This window comes from Amblyomma americanum, chromosome 9 (assembly GCF_052857255.1).
Source record: "Amblyomma americanum isolate KBUSLIRL-KWMA chromosome 9, ASM5285725v1, whole genome shotgun sequence".
Classification (NCBI taxonomy): Eukaryota; Metazoa; Arthropoda; class Arachnida; order Ixodida; family Ixodidae; genus Amblyomma; species Amblyomma americanum.
Window position 1 is genome coordinate 12069117 of NC_135505.1, and position 18986 is coordinate 12088102.

At 48.2% G+C, this 18986-nt stretch overlaps 1 long non-coding RNA gene across 1 annotated transcript in view; it reads right to left on the bottom strand.

Moving 5' to 3' along the window:
- Positions 1–13451, bottom strand: part of LOC144105539 (uncharacterized) — a 28968-nt gene extending 15517 nt beyond the window's left edge. The window contains exon 1 of the long non-coding RNA XR_013308820.1: positions 13216–13451. This is a non-coding gene — a long non-coding RNA (uncharacterized LOC144105539). The remainder of the gene's footprint in view (positions 1–13215) is intronic.
- Positions 13452–18986: the final 5535 nt, after the last annotated feature.

Below are 18986 nucleotides of genomic sequence, written 5' to 3' on the forward strand. Positions count from 1 at the left end.
GTACAGAAAGCAACCAACATGTCACAGTTCCACCTAGTTCACGGTGGCGAGGTAACCGCGATGCTGGACGTTATGTTACTCCATCTGGACGACGACAGCGTGCATTCTAATGGGGGTTTGCGAGATGGACGAAGGTGGTACTGGCGCAGATGGTTGTGTCCTCGCGGTATGGTCGGAATGATTGGAGAGGCCCAAACTCCAGCTGAAGACCTGGAATCCTTCGGCTACCCAGGTGGGTAGGCGTAATCTCGATGATAGGAGATTTCGGCGGACTCGACACTTGGATTGGTGGTGGGGCCCTCAGCACGGGGTGCGGTATTCAACGCCTGTTACGGAACCAGGCAGGACCAAAGGACCAGAAAGGACGCAGGACCACAGAGCATGGTGAGGCGAAGGGCTCAAAGTCAGCTGTTTCACCGTTTTCTTCAGCTTCCTCGCCTCAAGGAGTAGCGCGCTCGAGAACAGCGCAAACTCGAATAATGCACCGTGTCAATTTGTTGCCAATTTCCGGAAAATAAAACAGTAATTGACAGAAGCGGCACTTCAGGAGTCACTCAGATGGCTCAAACAGCGTCTACGGAGCTCATTTAAGGGTAAACGCAGGGTATCGTACGCCAGGAAGCAGAAAAGTATGGAGAAACAAGCGGAGTCTAAGTAAATATGGCAGCCATCATGGTGAGCTGCTCGCTGATGACTCTAGCACACTACCAAAAGAAAACACCGTGATATAATTTAGACCAGTAGGGAAACAAATAACAAAGATGACATCATGCAGAATGCTCTGATTCACCGTCCACTACAACAACAATGCAAACTCTACCGTTGAACGCGATGAAAAATACTGCTGAAATCTCACGGGCGATACAGTGTAACCTAAGCAACACAATTAGGAGAAAACGTAAGCTCTACCTTTAAAAGTACTAAACCATAGCGTTAATGGATGCCTTCAGCGGTTTCTCTTCAGACGCAGTCACTGTTCTTAATTCAGATTTACACATTTATCACAATTATCGCAACACAGTTTCCAAGTTCTTGTCGCCGAACTCAATCCCACTGCAGTTTACACGCAAAATGTCGCTTCTGTTTGCGCACATACTGATCAGTACTCACTGCACTACACACGCAATCACATGACCACAAAACAGCGTTTCACCGTGGCGCAGGCCCCGCATAAACGAAACTTTGTAGTGCTCGAGTGCTATTTGTTGGAGCAGCAGCGTGCCTAAACGGCTGGGGTTTTGTGGCGGCCGCCCATTACGGCGCCAGTTTGGCACGTCAAGCAAAGAGGATATGACGTAGGTTTCTCAACGCACATGCTGCCTTTTCCGCTGAACAGGAGTCTTAAATTTATCTGTCTAGAACATTGCCTTAGGGAAGAAAAGCAGCGTAGCTCGTCAGTGTGCATAGCAGACTTTTGTACACCACCTCGTACCTCCCATTAAAGGGGCTCTGAAAGGGGCGCTAATAAAGTGCTGGTATGCTTGGGACATTAAAGCACGCCGCTTCACGAATATTGTCCAGGAAGAATTTAAATTGCGCTTTGTAGAAACAGAGTTATCTGTAGGTTAAATTTGAATTTCAGCGTCATCGCGCCTTTCCCTCTCCTCTTGTCACTTTTTGTGCATTGGAAGGCCGGCGCTCCTCCGCCGGCCCCACCTGCGGGGTTGAGCTTCCTGACCCGCCGGAGCTGCGCGGTTTATTGGCCACGGCCTTGGTAGCTGCTTGAAGTCTGAAAGAATCTAACCAATAGCATCTCTCAATGTGTATACGTAGCTGCGAGCGACGGAGGAGAGTGCGAGCATGAAAAAGTCTCCAGGAAGGGGTCGCCAACATTCACGCGTGATTGCGGGTTCTCTGCTGCTTGGTGAAGTGTATTATTCGGCTCAGGTGTTCATGTCAACACAATGCAGTGATTAAGCAAGTTGATGTGCTCTCCTCAGCAGGTGTTTCAGAGCCACTTTAACACAAACAGCAACTATAAAACTCTAATCTTCACTCAATATCCTTCACAAGGCCACTATGGGTCTGCCCGTCTACATCTGAAGTCAGCGACTTCGATACACTGGCGTCTTTCACACTCACGCGGAACTAACACAAGGATACAGAGACATGCAAGTAGCGCGTGTCCTCTACCAGGCAAGGATGCGAGTCATGCAACATCCTGAAAAGAGCAGGCATCAGACGCATCAACCTGCCACCAGTTTGCAAAGACCCTCAGCTACCGCGTAACATTGCATATCCAAACGTACGCAAAAGCATGACGCCACACCTCCAGGCTGGTCGACATCAAGCGCAAGCAAACCATCACCACAGTGACGAGGAAGGTATATGGTAAGTACTTGCTGATATGCTAGTTGGTTCATAATAAATTTAAATGGCGCAAAGGAACAAAGTCCCATTGGCTTACTTTGTTCCTTTGCGCCATTCAAATTTTTTTAGGTATAGCATACATGGACGCAATACGCTTCAGTAAGGGGTCTTACGCGTATGCAATATAAATATACACACCCGGATAGACAGCTCTAATCACCTACATATCTGGGCAATTTTTTATCCCTCACAACATAACCACTCTGCAAACTCAGGGGGTTTCACCCAAGAATTTAGATAATTTTTAAAAATAGGCCTTTCCAGCTAGAAGAGCGCTTTTTTCGGCATAGCAGTGTCAGCGGTGTAGTACATCGGAATACAGCTAAGGTGTGCTAACTAGCAGGCTGGTTAACTAATATTGCATAGTTGACTTTTCAACTATTCCTCTTAGGCTCATTAATATAGCTAGGCGTGTAGCCAACCTCAGGCAATATTGATATCAGTTTTTGAAATTTCGAAAACGCGATTGCCCTCGGTGCTGTGGCCAACAAATTTTGGCGGCATCGCGCCGACATACATGCGCTTTCGAGAAACTTTATTTATCTATGCCTGAACCAGTGACAAACGTGGTCACGTGCCCGGGTTTCAGCCTTTATCGCCTATGCTGCCGCTTCCGTGAATAAACAGTTGTCGGTCTGCGCCCGTAGTGTTCTGTTTGTTCCTTTGCCTTTCGTCCTCTTCATTTTACGCATTTTTTTCTATTCTTCGATCATAAATCGACAAGCCCGCATGAACGTCCTCCCAGAACCTAACCTCCAAAAAATAATTTTTCGCCAATATGACGAAAAAATACCAGTTCAGGATGGGAATAAAGTCGTCCTGTTATGCAAATGTTCCCTCAATAAGCGATGGGTGTACAGTCAGTCTATAAATCGCTTTTAATTCCCTTTGAGGGAATAAATGTGGACAACATGGGATAACTGTTTGCGTGTCTGTTAAATCACTGTTTCCGTAAATGTGTGTTTAGTGTGTAATCGCTGGCGTGTTGCGACTACGACTTCAGGTATCACGCTAAGCGTTTACGATGTGCTAAAAAATTTTTTAGGTAGCGTTTTTATGGTGCGGAGAGGAGCATCTGCAGTCGCGCTCTCTGTACTCCAGGAGCGGTAACACGGCACACGGTACGCTAGAGGTCTCATGTGGCTTTCTCACTAGCGCTCAATGCACAAACCGCGAGATGAGCCAGAAGAAAAAGTAGATCGCGTGGCCGGTTTTTATTGACTCATTTCGGTTCTCGCTGCTGGTGTGATTCGTTTTGGTCCCAGTGCAACCGAACGAGCATTAAGAAACCGTAACCAATCAATGAAATCCTACCACGCGATTCCCTTCATTCTTCCTTCATTCTAAGTCTTCCTTCATTCTCCCTTCATTCTAACTCTGCTGCTCATATGTCTACTCTGGCTACAATCATGGCACACTTCCTTTCTGTTTAAACTATCTGCATTTGTTAGCTTCTGCGACTTTCAAGTAACAAGGCGCTTCTGTAGAAAATCAGCTACGTTGTTCAGCTCCTCTCCTTTATTGATTTCGAACGGAGCAGCTACGTTTTTGCAATAATCGATAACCAATCAGAGAAAAGTTAGATTTTATTCAATCGTCACGCTTTCCAGTGCCTAGTATTTCCAGCGGTTTGGGTTACAATTCCTTGTGGGGCTTAATGCTGTTAAAGAAGGAACCTTTTAACGCCAGCGTCGCTTATTCGCGGCAATCATTACCGTGCCCTGTGTTTACCACTAGATGGAGCTTGCATACAAAGAACGCTGTTTGGATGCTCTCAGTAGCCAGCGCTTTCCGACTAGAATGCTTGCCATCACGGTGGCGAATTAGGATGGAAAGAAATGGCGGCGGGAGTGCGCGGCCTTCTGCTAGCGTTAAACAATTCCTCCTCTCTCAATTGCTGAGGAACAATGGGGGAGAAATGGGAATACATTGGTTATATAAATAAACTGCTGTCTGTCTCTGACCCTTACAGTGTGTTTGAGGTCTTCAATCTGGTCTTTTAGACAATAAAGGATTGCCCCACAGATTTTGCACATTTTTAATACTTGCAAATTGACTGTATACATATTTATCAAATTTTAGTGGCATTAGAAATTTTTTATATCGGTGTAAGAAGGTTGCTACATTAGCTGATATTATGTGAAGGTAATAGTGTTTTTTCTTCCATCATATTTGTGGCACTAAACGGTTAAGCCATATATCATCATCATCATCATCATCATCATCTTCTATGATGATGATGATGATGATGATGATATATGGCTTAACCGTTTAGTGCCACAAATATGAAGTTAATGTTCAGGAGTAAAACCAGTCGAAAGACGGGACACAGCGAAGAGACGAGGCACACACACGCCTGAACTAGCAACTGTGCTTGTTAGAAGAAAACAAACTCCCATTAAAAGTGGCAAAGTATGCGCAGCTCAGTTAACAACAATCTACGTCTAAGGATAAGCTGTAATCTAACGCCGTTGCGAAAGGAAGCTAAGTTCCTTCTGCATGAGGTAGATAGAAGGACTGCTGATACAATCATCTCATTGAATACTAATGAGGGACGCTTCTAGGATTTCGCGCTCAACTTTTCCCTTGCCTCTGCCGACAATACTAACATTGGAAAATAGCGGGTAGCAACCGCATTCCCGGCAATGTCGAGGCAAGTTAGCGCCGTCAGTAGGGGACAGAGAGTTGTGGTGTTCTCTTAGTCTGTCATTAATGCATCGGCCTGTTTGCCCAATGTACACTTTTTCGCAGGTCAACGGAATTTTGTAAACCACACCTGTGGCACTGTTGACGTAGCGGTTTTCATGTTGCGTCGAACAAACCGGCCGATAAGTCCTGCCCCGTGCAACACGTGAGCACAGGCGTGAAAGCTTGCAGGGAGCTGAAAAAACAAAATTGACCCCCTTACTGTGTTGCGAGCGCGGCTGCAGTGATAGAAGTTCTGAACAAAGGCATCCCTGGAGCCAACAGTGCGTTTTCCATTGACATTGAGGACTTGTTTTACAGCATCCCCAATGGTGATCGATTTGTTGCGGTGCGTGAGCTGATTGAACAGCAGGGTCAAGTCGCGTTTCAAAATGCTTGTGGCGTTTCTGTGCATACGTTCCTTGAGCTGTTAACGATTTATCTTTCTTCCACAGTTGTTGATTTTAAGGATGCATGTACGTCGAGAAAAAAGGAATCTGTATTGGGGCAAGCGTAGCACCAGTACTGTGCCATATATTTTTAGCAAAGTTTGACAACACGTTGCAAGTCGTTCTTTTTGACAAACATGTGTGCAGAATTTTTAGATATGTTGATGATTCCCTGATTCTTTTGAATCTTTCACCCAGTGATTCATTGCATGTGGTTGTAAACCAGATTTTGACAGCTATTAAAGCTTGCTCGAGTGCCCTCAGTTTTACATATGAACTACCCGCTAACCACTCGACTAGATTTTTATAACTTCAATTAACATTTCGTGACGATGGCCATGTTTGCTGGTGCTTCATGCCTAGAACTAAAAAGTCCTTATTACTGTACTCGTCAGCTCATTCCAAGATTGTCAAGAGGGGGATTGCTACTAACTGCTTCCGTAATGCACTGCAAAAGAGTTGCCACCACAGCATGAAGACTAGCTTCGATAACCAGTATGAACGTTTGGAGGCGGCCGGTTTTCCAAAAGAACTTTTGAGGGTAGTGTCCGAAACGCTCTTGCAAAAGATAAAGGTTCCAGACGTCAAAAGGGTTGACCCAAAGACAGTGGAAAAGAGAAATTTTGAAGTCATGCCTTATGTGCATAAAGTCGCCCACACCATCAAAAAGGTCGCCGGAAAGCGGGGCGTCAATGTTGTGTTTTCAGCTCCCTGCAAGCTTTCACGCCTGTGCTGACGTGTTGCACGTGGCAGGACTTATCGGCCGTTTTGTTCGACGCAACATGAAAACCGCTACGTCAACTGTGCCGCAGATATGATTTACAAAATTCCGTTGACCTGCGAAAAAGTGTATATTGGGCAAACAGGCCGATGCATTAATGACAGACTAAGAGAACACCACAACTCTCTGTCCCCTACTGACGCCGCTAACTTGCCTCGACATTGGCGGGAATGCGGTTGCTACCCGCTATTTTCCAATATTAGTATTGTCGGCAGAGGCAAGGGAAAAGTTGAGCGCGAAATCCTCGAAGCGTTCCTCATTATTATTCAAGGAGATGATTGTATCAGCAGTCCTTCTATCTACCTCATACAGAAGGAACTTAGCTTCCTTTCGCAACGGCGTTAGATTACAGCTTATCTTTAGACTTAGATTGTTGTTAACTGAGCTGCGCAAACTTTGTCACTTTTCCTGGGAGTCTGTTTTCTTCTAACAAGCACAGTTGCTAGTCCAGTCGTGTGTGTGCCTCGTCTCTTCGCTGTGTCCCGTCTTTTGACTGGTTTTACTCCTGAACATGTACCAACTAACCCAGATTTCAACACTACTGTAATGAACTTAAAGTTAAGGAAACCAGGAGAAGATATTGACTAGTATGAAATAAAATGCTACCCTACACTGAACAAGAAGGGCAAAATGAGGATTGATTTCGGGTTCTGGCCTCAGTGGCGAATTGGGTGGAAAACCATATTTTATGCATGCATATGCGTAGTCTAACTTGGTTGCAACATGCGTTTAAGAAGGTGCCTGAACTCAAAGACTGACTGAAGCAGTTCTGGCCAAGTTAAATATATTGTTACGTGGCGGCCAGCCGAGGAATGAGGCGCAATGAACGATTGCAAAAGATTTTTTTATTGCCACTGGCGTAGCACGATTGTTCCGTTCCGCGCCACAGCCAGCTTCGTATTCTTCGTCACAATATGTAGCATGGGCTTGGTGACTGTGTCACGGTACAGTCCCCTAACCAGTTCGCTCTCGTTATGCAGACAGTCTTCAGCATTATCGCAAGCCTACTGCTTCCTGCGTCGTCGGGTGCATCGTCGGGCCCAGTTTCCCTCTACGAGATAGGGTGACACGTGCCAATCTTTCCCGCACCAGGAAGAATCACCCTTGGAACGCGAACTGCCGTTCCTCGGGACATCTTGGAAGCCACCATCGGCATCAACAGATCGACAGCAACAGATCCGCCCGCTTTAAGAGAACAACTGCCGTCGGCGCAGCTCCGTGGGCTCGGTGACTGTGCCACGGTGCGGTTCACTAACCAGTCCGCTCTCGTTATGCAGGTCAGTCCAACTTACGGTGACTTCCAATCGCAGAATTGGAGCACTTCGGGAGCAACGTTTTCTGCTCTTTTCGGAGCATCTGTATTCCAAACGCAGATCTGAGCCACGGATCGCGTCTTCCAATCGCAGACCGGGAGCGGCTGCCGAGCCGAGATTGCTCCGTGGAGCAGTCCGCCGAAATCGGCGGATCTGGCCGGAAGTTTGCGTGACGTTCTTTTTCAGCGGCGCTGGCGGCGCCCCCCATTTCCGGCGACTTGTCGCGTCCGCCGCTCCGGCTCCTCTCCGCGCTGCGTAGCAGACGATCAGCTTCTCCCGCCGCTATGGACTCAAAAGTGAATCCCGCACTGGCGCTCGCTCTGCTTGGCGACAGCGAGTCGGAAAGAAGTAGCAGTGCAGAATCTTCTTTTGAAGATTCCAGCTCGGAAAGTGAAACGGAAATCTTCGCCTGCAAGGCCGCTTTGCAACACATATTTAGCATTCCTGAGAAACGCCCGAAAGTTACCGGATTCATTGAAGACGTGGTGCATAAGTATTCACCCGAAGAGGTAGGCCATATACCGCATGAATAATTGCATGCCACCTTTTAAGAAGGATGGTGTGTAACTGTTTTGTTATTATGCAAAATTACAGTTCCGGAGGCACTTCAGATTGCCACTATCGGCTGTTTGCTGGCTAACTGCCGGTTATTGACACTTCCGCCTTCTGCCCATCACACACCCAGGGCGGCGTACCAGCAAAGTCAAGCGAAGTGCACATTCTGTGTTTCATTTGGTGAGTTAATTGTTCCCGTTTGCTTTGTGAATATTTCTGCATGCTTCCAGTGCACATTCAACGATGAGAGAAATTAAAGTAACGGGAATATTTCGTACATTCGTTCATACCGCATTAACGCTGAATTTCGCTGAATTGCTGGTTCACGGTTACAAGTTGTAGCGCTTGAATGACAGGGATGGACAGGAGGTGTCTTGTACATTTTATTGTTTTCTTTTCATTTCTTTTTGGTACTGCGCAGGTACGCAGCAAACAAAACATCAATGAGGGAAGTAGCAACACTTTTTGACGTTGCAGAAAGCTCTGTGCACCCAATGCTGATTAGGATGGCGGACTACATACTAACGTTGGGACCAACTGTAATAACACTTTCCCCTCCGACCTCAACAAACTGTCGCAAGACTTTGAGAAGGTCAGTGATGGCAATATTTTCAAATTATGCTGTTGTTTTCTGCTTGCTTTGTTTGGTTCCCGGTTTTTCCTCTTTTTATATTTCTGCTGCTTTATAAGTACCTTCCTTTACAACAGATTAATTGACGTATTGTTCTCTCATTGGTCAGCACCACAAAGTTAAAAAATTATAAAAACATTCCGCTATGCACCTTGGTTTCGGTGACTGTTGGTTTGCTTCCGTCACACGCACACGCACGCGCGCACACACACATACACGCGCACGCAGGCACGCACATACACATATATATACACACAGTACGTCATTTGTACGTACTGCATGAACTGGATTAATTCGTTATTACTAAATAACGCTGGCACGAAGGCCTTTTTATAGAATAAAGAAAATGGGAGGGAGGGGAGGGGGCATAACCATGATAAGAAGTTGCGTTGTTCTCTGCAGCTGTTATTCTTTTGGTGTGGTATTTCATGTGTGCTATTGCATAAAAGGCGCTACATGACTAGTCATGCAACACTTTTTGCATTTTTGTTTGCGTTTCGTTTCAGTCGAAACTTTTGTCATTTACTGTCTTCCTTCGCAGTGTGACATTCCTTGTGTGCTACGAGGTACATTCCTTGTGTGTGCATCGAGTTGGGGCTTAAGGCCGCCCCTCTTTTCCAGCTGCATACCTTTGCAGAAAGCAGGACGCCGGCACACGCGGAAACCGAGAGCCCCCGAGTACATACGGGGAACGAAAATTGTCGCTTGACGCACGGACCCCCTCCCCCCCCCCCCCCTTTGTCGTGGGCTATCGCCGGGAAGGCACCCACAGCTTCCCGCCGTGCCTCGTGAACAAAAGCGCATTCCCAGGAGGGCCGTGACGGACACCTGTCATGGCGGACAGGCAAGACTCGCCAAGAATGTGGGAAGACAGGGGCGACCCTTAATCTGGTTTCCCGGAGCGACAGACGAACCCCTTCATGCTTATTAGCTGTGTCCCGCCGTCGGTAGCCCGGCAGCATCGTGGGCCCTTTCGCCCCCTCCTCTTTTGCTGACGGGCGACGCGGACCGATGGTGGGTGGCGGTATGCATGCATGGGGCAAGGATTAGCTCCGAAGGGAGAGCCTGTGGATACTCTCACTTGAGAGAGAGTTGTAGCGTTTTTGTTTATTTAGTTTGTGTTGTTAACAAGACTCTGGGTTCGAGGCTAAGCCCAACCCAAGGGGTTGTCCCCATCTCGCATGTTATTTTTGATTGGAGAATTGATGCTTTGGGCGGGCCACTGAAAATGACCGCCCTTAGTCCTTTGTTAATCAAGTGCTTAAAAGCGCATGTAAACGGATGCAGTCCAGTCTGAGCTGGGGCTCCATGCTTAGCATGTAATGTGATGCTACTTAGGCACTAACCTGCCCGGTCGATGAGTAAAGTAGTGCAAAGTTTGTTCTTTTGTAAATTCAGTTCTGCTTTTTCCAGTTTAACTCTCTGTATATGTATGTTGTAAAATTATGCTCTGCTGTCATCATCTACAAGCTCGCCTCCTGTTCATCTTCCAAGCCGAACGACACTAGAGGAAGGGTTTGTGAACCATCCTCGAAGAAACGGACGACTATTGAAATTCTACTGCATACACGCTCAGGACGACATCGTTCGCCAAGAGGGCCTTCAGCGCCGAAGCCCGACGGCGTGCAGCTTCTGCCAGCAACCGCTCGAGCCCAACTCCGGAGCCACTCCATTGCCCCCATGAAGTCGTCGGCACGTAAGCTCGGACGCCCCAGCCTCTGATGTATAATCTTAATCATGTGTAATTATTGAATATACCTGTTTGTTTAAACTGAGCCATACGGTGTCTCTTTGCCTCTCCGTCCCGTGTGGACCTGCGCATTATGGGGGTCATCACAGCAGGTTTCTGGAGTTTCCGGCGTAGTCGGCTGTCTGGATGGGTCTTACGTCGAAATTCAGTGCCCCAGCAACAAAGTAGCAGCAATCTAATACAATAGGCACCACCACTTATCGCTGACGCTGCAGGCGGTCTGCGACAACAAGCGTCGGTTTGTTGACACTTGTGTGGGTTGTTCAAGCAGGATCCATGACTCGAGGGTGTTCAGAAAGTCTTCGCTCGTCAGAAAGCTGCCGGCAGTATGTCAAGCGGGCAAGTATCATGTTTTGGGGGACGCAGCATACCCGGTACGTCAGTACAAGCTGACACCATTCGCGATTATGGGGGACTTTCTCGAAGCAACACATGGATTTTAACACAAATTTTACGCAACCAGGGTTCTAATTGAAAACGCTTTCAGAATTCTCAAAAAACGATTCGGGCAACTAATTTATCTGGAGCTTCGCACTGTCAGCTGGCTGAACAAATTCATTGCGGTATGCTGCATCCTCCATAACTTGTGCATTGACTCGGGAGACATACTGCCAGATGAGCCAGAAGACTTGATCGCGGATGTGCTGTGGGTGCGCGCAGCAGAGGATGCTGACAGCGAACAGGAAACTTCTCAAGAAACGGCCTTACGAAAGTTAATAGAACTTAAGCGCGAGAAAGTCTTCGAAGAAATGATGAGAGGCAGAAAGTGATGCGCTGCATGCGTAGAACAAGATGTCCTAATTTAGCCCACACACCAAGAAAAAAGTGGACTTATTTGTATAGAAGTTCAGTTATTGCAGTTTTTCAATTTGTTTCGTGCAATAGCGTTTTAGACGCCCATTAAAAGATTTTCATTCGTACATATCCGTGTTCGATATTCAATTTGATCAAAGGCAGCAACCTTTATATCATGTATCGAAACACTCTCTATTGCTTTTTGCAAAAAAAATTTGTTTGCCTTCACTACATGTCTTCATCCTGAACTCCAAGCACGCGTTTCAATAATGCCATTTTTTTTCATGGCGCCGGGCTCGTTCCCTGCGCGCTTCTTCTTTGAAGGCTTTTTTCTCTTCCCGCTGTCGCCTTTTTTCCGCTTCTCTCAGTCCTTTTCTGCCCCATGTTCTCCATTAAAGCTTCCATTTGCTCAAAAAATGCTTTCATCTCTAGCATCCTGGCACTGTTTGTCCTTGGTGCAGCAGCTTTTTTTCTCTTCCTTCGGCTGTAGATGCGCCCGCTGGGGAGCAAGCATCATTTTTATCAGTGTTAGGCAGTTCCTCTTGAGTGCTGCTGTCTTGAGTGCTGCTGCCTTGGATGCTGCTGCCTTGGGTGCTTTCAGTGTCGTTTGGTTTAATTTTTTTTTTGTTGATAATTCCGCTGCGGTCTCTAATTTCTTCACGGTCTAAGTTATCATCAAGCCATCTAATTTTAGCGAGCTCATCCTAGAAAGGAAGGTCGCAGGGAGAGCTTCGGGATTTTTAGTTCTGCTGGCTGGTCGCACTTTTCCTTTTTAGAATGGTTTTGTACTGTGTGCAGCACTGTTCTCCCGTCCGAATTATGCCTAACGGTTCTGAAATCTTTTTTTGGATGCCAGAAAACATTTCTTTTTTGTTTTTGAATTTTTTCATAGGTCCGATCTGAGGGAAATACTGCTCGTAATAATCCAACATTAATCTTGTTTCGCCGCTTGTCCACTCGCAACCTTGAGATGGAAAGAAAATAACAAATGTATGCATGAAAAACTGTGAAATGTACGAGACGTTGAAACAGGCAGAAGCGGAAACAGAGGGAATTAATTCGAAGACCTGCACTACGTGTCCGTCATAGCCTATGTGTCGCTTCTGGCCGGGATATTGCACCTCCCAGTTTTTTTTCTTACAGTACAATCTGTACAGTTTTGTGAGCTCTAATATACACTTATTAAATTAGTTGATAAAGTCTGTGCGTATATTTTCATTTACCTGAAATGAACGAACACCTTTGTACGAACACTGCACGGAAAGAGCGTGGCTCAACCGCAAGAACATAGAAAACAATGCAAGCTAGACAACAAAAAGGAACGAAATAAAGGAAAAGCTGCACCAGGATATACATATTTTGAAACCTTTCCTAAAAGAGCCGTATCGGCTTCCAAGGACGGGTCCCAAGGGTAATTGGGAAACGCTTTGTACCCTTTTCTTTTCCTGCGAAATAATGTGTGCATAATCACCGCGATTACTGTTTCTTTCACTTCCCCCAGCCGCTTCTGTAAAAAATTCAATACACGTATATTGCGCGTGCAAAGCAAGAGAGTAGTTGCAAACTTGACTGCGTATATTGTTTTACTGATTAAAAAAGCACGCCAAAATTACCTTAACTGGGAAGCCCTTCTCTTTTGTCGCCCTCACTACAGCTGCTTGCGTGAGCTGAAATGTACAAAGCAATTTTAATGAAACCGTAGTACGACTTTCTAATACAAATGATGTAGCGGGCTGAATGACTACGTGTAAACTACTCGCGAAAACATGCAATGTGCATCGATCTTATCATAAACTCAAAGTCGTGCAGTTACAGCTCTTCTCAGGAAGAATGAAAATGGTGAACCGCGACTGTTTTCTACAATAAAAGTATCAAAGACCTCTTACCGTGCGTGTCCGCGCTGGGCTGTGCAAACATGGCTGGTAGCACTGCATAAACTTCAGGCGTCACCTCCATCTCGAAAGGCAGCGGCTGCAGTCTTCACCTCTTGCAGCAACGGTCGAAAAGCAGACGACGACGCGCGCGAAAAGCGCGGGCAAGCGCAAGGAATGCCGGGTACTTCCTGGATGGATGGAAGGTAGGAGCATCCCCTTTGATACGGGGCAGTGGTTCTTGCCACTGTGCTCAGTTTTTTTTGTCCTTTATTTTTGTTTACTCTGCTGCAAGTTATTAATACAATTCGCCATTTTCTTTAAAAAAACGTCTTCCTACACTTCAAAACTTATGTCACCTCTCTGCTTTTGTACCACCAATCCTCCAATCGCTTTTTGCTAATTTCCACCACTGATGTATTTACATGACTATTGTTATCTCTAAACCCTAAGGCCTCAGGAAGAGTGACTGTGCCTGCATCGACATCGGGATGGATACCATCGCATTTTAGGATGAGGTGTTCTATTGTTTCTAGAGATTTACCGCACACAGCACATGTGTCATCTTCTTTGTTAAATTTTTTTCTGTAGCTGCGCGTTCTAAGACACCCTGACCTAGCTTTAAAGAGGAGGGCACTGCCTCTTGAGTTATCCTAAAAGGTTTCCTTCCTGATCTGCCTTTTCCAGCATCGATATAGTTCTACACTATGCTTCTTTTCCATTGAATCTATCCAATTTTTACCTTCGACGTTTTTAACCTGTCGTTTAATGCTCTTTCTTTCTGCTTCCTCGTCTCTGGCAAATTTACTGGCAAGCTTTCTAGTTTGTTTCCGCCACTGTGTGTCAACGCTCTTTCTGTACAGGTATTTAAATACTTTAGCTGCCCACCGGTTATCATCCAATTTCATCAGGCGTTCTTCGTATAGTACTTTACTCTGAGCTTCTCGTGCTCCGAACGTTGCCCAGCCCATATTCCCCTGTACTGCCTCGTTTGTGGTTTTCCCGTGGGTACCTAGTGCTAATCTTCCGACAGTTCTCTGACCTAATTCTAATCGCGACTGAACTTCAGCCCTTAAGCATAGAACCGCATTCCCGAAAGTAAGCACCGGCACCATTATTCGTTTCCAAATACCTCTGAGGACTTCATACCTGTTGTACACCCACAATGCCCTGTTTCATTATCCCGGCATCTCTTCGCCCTTTTGTTACGAGAGACTGTTCCTGCTTTTCCGTGTACATATGCCCGTTGTTTACCCATAACCCGAGATATTTGTATTCGGCCACTCGGGGTATTTCATGGCCTTGTATTGTAAGCTCCTGATCAGTTGTGCTGTTGAAAACAATCACACCTGACTTAGTTGCGCTAGAACTGAAACCTAGACTGTCTCCTTCGTCTCCACAGGCATTCACCAAAGTTTGCAAATCTTCCTGGCTATCTGCTAACAGTACAATATCGTCCGCATACATTAAACCCGGTAGTCGTTGCTCAACAACCTTTCCGCCTAATGTATACGACAGATCATAACCTAGATTACTTCCTTGTAGCCTTCTTTCTATACTTATCATATAAAGCATGAACAGCAGCGGTGATAGAAAACAGCCTTGCCTTAATCCTTTGCGTATCTGGACAGTTGTTGTACTCTTAATTCGTTCCCATGTTATTTCAACTTCATTTTCTCGATATATTTCCTGTAGAATATTTCCCGGCATCTCTTCACTCTTTTGTTATGAGAGACTGTTCGTGCTTTTCCGTGTACATATGCCCGTTGTTTACCCATAACCCGAGATATTTGTATTCGGCCACTCGGGGTATTTCATGGCCTTGTATTGTAAGCTCCTGATCAGTTGTGCTGTTGAAAACCATCACACCTGACTTAGTTGCGCTAAAACTGAAACCTAGACTGTCTCCTTCGTCTCCACAGGCATTCACCAAAGTTTGCAAATCTTCCTGGCTATCTGCTAACAGTACAATATCGTCCGCATACATTAAACCCTGTAGTCGTTGCTCAACAACCTTTCCGCCTAATGTGTATGACAGATCATAACCTAGATTGCTTCCTTGTAGCCTTCTTTCTATACTTATCATATTGCCACACTGCTCACATTCTGCGAGCGCCGCCATGCGGCCGAGCGGCATTACTGGGCTCGTGAGGGAGCGAAGAAGAGGACGTTCCCGTTCTAACGCGCGGTGCTGGGTTTGTGGCCTTCGGATTAAAAAAAGCCCCTTTTCGTGCCGCCCTACGTTTGTCGGCGACATTTTGGTGGAGGTGCGGGGTATTGTTCCATGAACGCTCACCCCGAGGGCAACTCTGACGCTGATCAGCGACGCTTGGACACAACACCCGTCCACAAAGCGAGCCGCCGACTGCGAGGCCTGCAACCTGAGTGTCAGCCAGTGACGAGGCCGGTGCGTACCATGACGTCTACTGCAGGCAGTCAGACAGGCCAGCCTTCCGGCACTGTCCCGCCCGTTGTAGTTCTCACCCCTCGCTCACCACCATCCTTCCACGGCGATCGGTTTGAGGACGTCGAGGACTGGTTGTCCAGCTTTGACCGTGTGGCCACTTTTAACCAGTGGGACGACAACCGAAAACTAGGAAACGTCTATTTCTCGTTCCAAGACTCTGCGAAGACATGGTTCGAGAACCATGAGGCATCCTTTACGAACTGGGAAGCGTTCCGCCGTCAGTTGCTGGCTACCTTCAGCACAAACGCACGCAAGGAAAATGCCGAACTCGCCCTTCGCACCAGGTCACAGCAGGCGAACGAAAGCGTCGCTATGTTTATTGAAGACATGGCACGTCTTTTCAATCGGGCTGACCCTGCCATGCCAGAGGCTACCAAGGTCCGCCACCTCATGCGTGGTGTGAAGGAGCAGCTCTTCGCTGGCCTCATACGCGACCCACCAAGAACCGTCGCTGACTTCGCTAAAGAAGCCACAGGCATGGAACGTTCCTTACAGGAACGCAGTGCGCAGTACGGTCGTCCGGGAAGTGTTGCGGCCAGCAACTATTGTGCGTCCCTGCCAGTCGCCAGGGACGAGGCTCTTCGGGAGCTTGTGCGGAGTGTAGTTCGCGAAGAACTGCGCAACCTCCGCTTAGATGCTCCACCTGCCAGTGTTGCAGCTGTAGCCGATGCCGTCCGCGAGGAAATTCGGCGAGCAGTCCAGCCACCACCGGCACCACAGCCGGAGCCGTACGCCAGCAGCTACAACGAAGCCCTACGGACACCGCAGCCGGAGCCGTACATCATGAGCTACAGTGAAGCTCTGCGCAGACCTGCGCCAGTTCCACATGCGTTCCGCCCTGCTGCCGAACAAACGCAGGGGTACTTTCCCTCCGCCGAGCTGCGTGACCCGCGCCCTGTTCGAAAAGTTGACGTGTGGCGCACACCCAACAACCGGCCACTATGCTACCACTGCGGGGAGCCCGGTCATATCCTCCGCAACTGCCCCTACCGGCGGATGGGATTAAGAGGATTTCCACCGAGCGCACCTCGACCGCGCTATGGTGAGAGACCGCGAGACATTGAGCAGTACCTGGCCGATAATGTGCTGCCCTCAACGCCTCCACGACGCCAGTCTAGGTCGCCGTCTCCAAGACGAGTTCCTCCACCCAGTCATGCACCATCATCTGGCCAATTCAGAGACACGTATCCCCGCCGGGAAAACTGAAGACGGCGTCCTCTGGGGGTAGGACCGCCGCTGCCGCAGACAGTGAACAGCCTCCATCCGACGATTTTATGCGACGACCCCACCCGCCGACCTTAAAGACGATCCCACCGCCGACCTCACCGACGACCTCAGCGACGACCCCATCGACGACGGCACCAAAAACCTCGCCGACAAATTGTCAAACAACTGTTTCCGCCGCCGAAATTCTTGTTGCCGCCGATGGCTATGACGTATCTGCACTCGTCGATACCGGAGCCGACTTTTCTGTCATGAGTAGTAACCTAGCCGCAACCCTCAGAAAGGTTCTAACACCTTGGCATGGGCCGCAGATACGCACAGCTGGTTGCCATGTGGTAACGCCGGTTGACGTCTGCACCAGCCGTATAAAGATCCGCGGTGCCACTTTCACTGGCTCCTTCGCCGTGCTACGAGAGTGCTCTAAAGAACTGATTCTTGGCATGGACTTCCTTAAAGAGTATGGGGCGGTCATCAACCTGCACGAGCAATTGGTATCGTTTTCGACACAGCGAGCCGTTGATACTGTTGCATTTGGGTTGCAAGCCCCAAGGGTAGCGTTGGCCTGGCGGCCTGGGGCAAAGCTGGAAACATTCGAAGGTCCCGGCAAAGGATGAGTCGACTGGCAACAGAACAACTTGTTTATTCTGGCATCGCAAAAGAGCAGCCGGTCAGGGCGACCACGTTACTCGAAGGAAGGAATCGAAGTCTCTCGTTGGCGTCCGGGGCAGCTCTCTTTATATACCCTCGGAGTCGAGGGCAAGAAGGAGCGGCTTGGGATGAGTCGCACAAGACGGCGACGCATGAACATGTTCAGGCGTGACGGGCGCGTCCGCCAGGCCGGCGCCGGTCAGACCTCCTCGCCTCCCAGTTGGGGAGCTCCTCTCCCCGGCTGCCGCGCTTTGACAAGCGTGGGCAAAACATGCACACACACACACACGCACGCACGACGACACGTGGCACTGAAACCTGTCTGGACGCGCTTGGCGGGAGGCGTTGCGGCCGCGATGAACGAAGCCGCGGCGTCCGTTGCATCCGCGCCGGCTATACCGCGCGTCGAAGGCGAGACGTAACAATACCGACCCCGAGCCGCACAGAGCACCATTACGCATCTCTGATGACCACACAACGATACTGCCGAGAGCAAGCAAGTTTGTCACAATCCAGTGTGATACCAGCTCCGGTACTCGGGGCATTGCCGAAGCGAATATGTCGCTGCTACTGTCTCGGCAAGTTTGCGTTGCTCGCGCCCTTGTCGACCTTGTTCACGCGCGTACCACGCTCTTAGTGACCAACTTTAGTTGTGAACCCCAACATTTGACGAAAAACACGGTGATTGCCCATTTTGAAGAACTTGGCGAGCATGCCGACCAATGTGCCTTATCAACAACGGCCCCCGAAATAGCTGAACAGGACACTGCAACAGCCCTTAGGGCCGACGTGAACCCTGACCTTCTGACCAATCAGAAACGCCGCGTGGAAAGCCTTATTGACTCTTTCCGCGACTGTTTTGCATCAACATCCAAGGTTCGCCAGACGCCAATAACTAAGCACCGTATTATCGTCGACAGTGACCAGAGACCGCTATGTCAGCGTCCTTATCGTGTTTCGTAGAAGGAGCGCGATGCTATTCGCCGCCAAGTTGCCGAAATGCTCCACGACGACGTCATACAACCATCGACGAGCCCCTGGGCGTCACCTGTAGTTCTCGTCGCAAAGAAGAACGGCAGCCTACGGTTCTGTGTAGATTATAGACGTCTCAATAACGTTACCAAAAAAGATGTCTATCCACTGCCACGCATTGATGACTCATTAGACCGCCTCCGCCATGCTACCTACTTTTCGTCACTCGACCTTCGTAGCGGTTATTGGCAAATCGAGGTCGACGAACGTGACCGAGAAAAGACCGCCTTCGTTACTCCTGACGGACTGTACGAATTTAAGGTGCTTCCTTTCGGCCTGTGTTCAGCCCCTGCGACGTTCCAACGTATGATGGACACCGTACTAACTGACCTGAAGTGGCAGTCCTGCCTTGTCTATCTCGACGACGTCGTGATTTTCTCCGACACGTTCGAGGAGCACCTGAAACGTTTGCGTG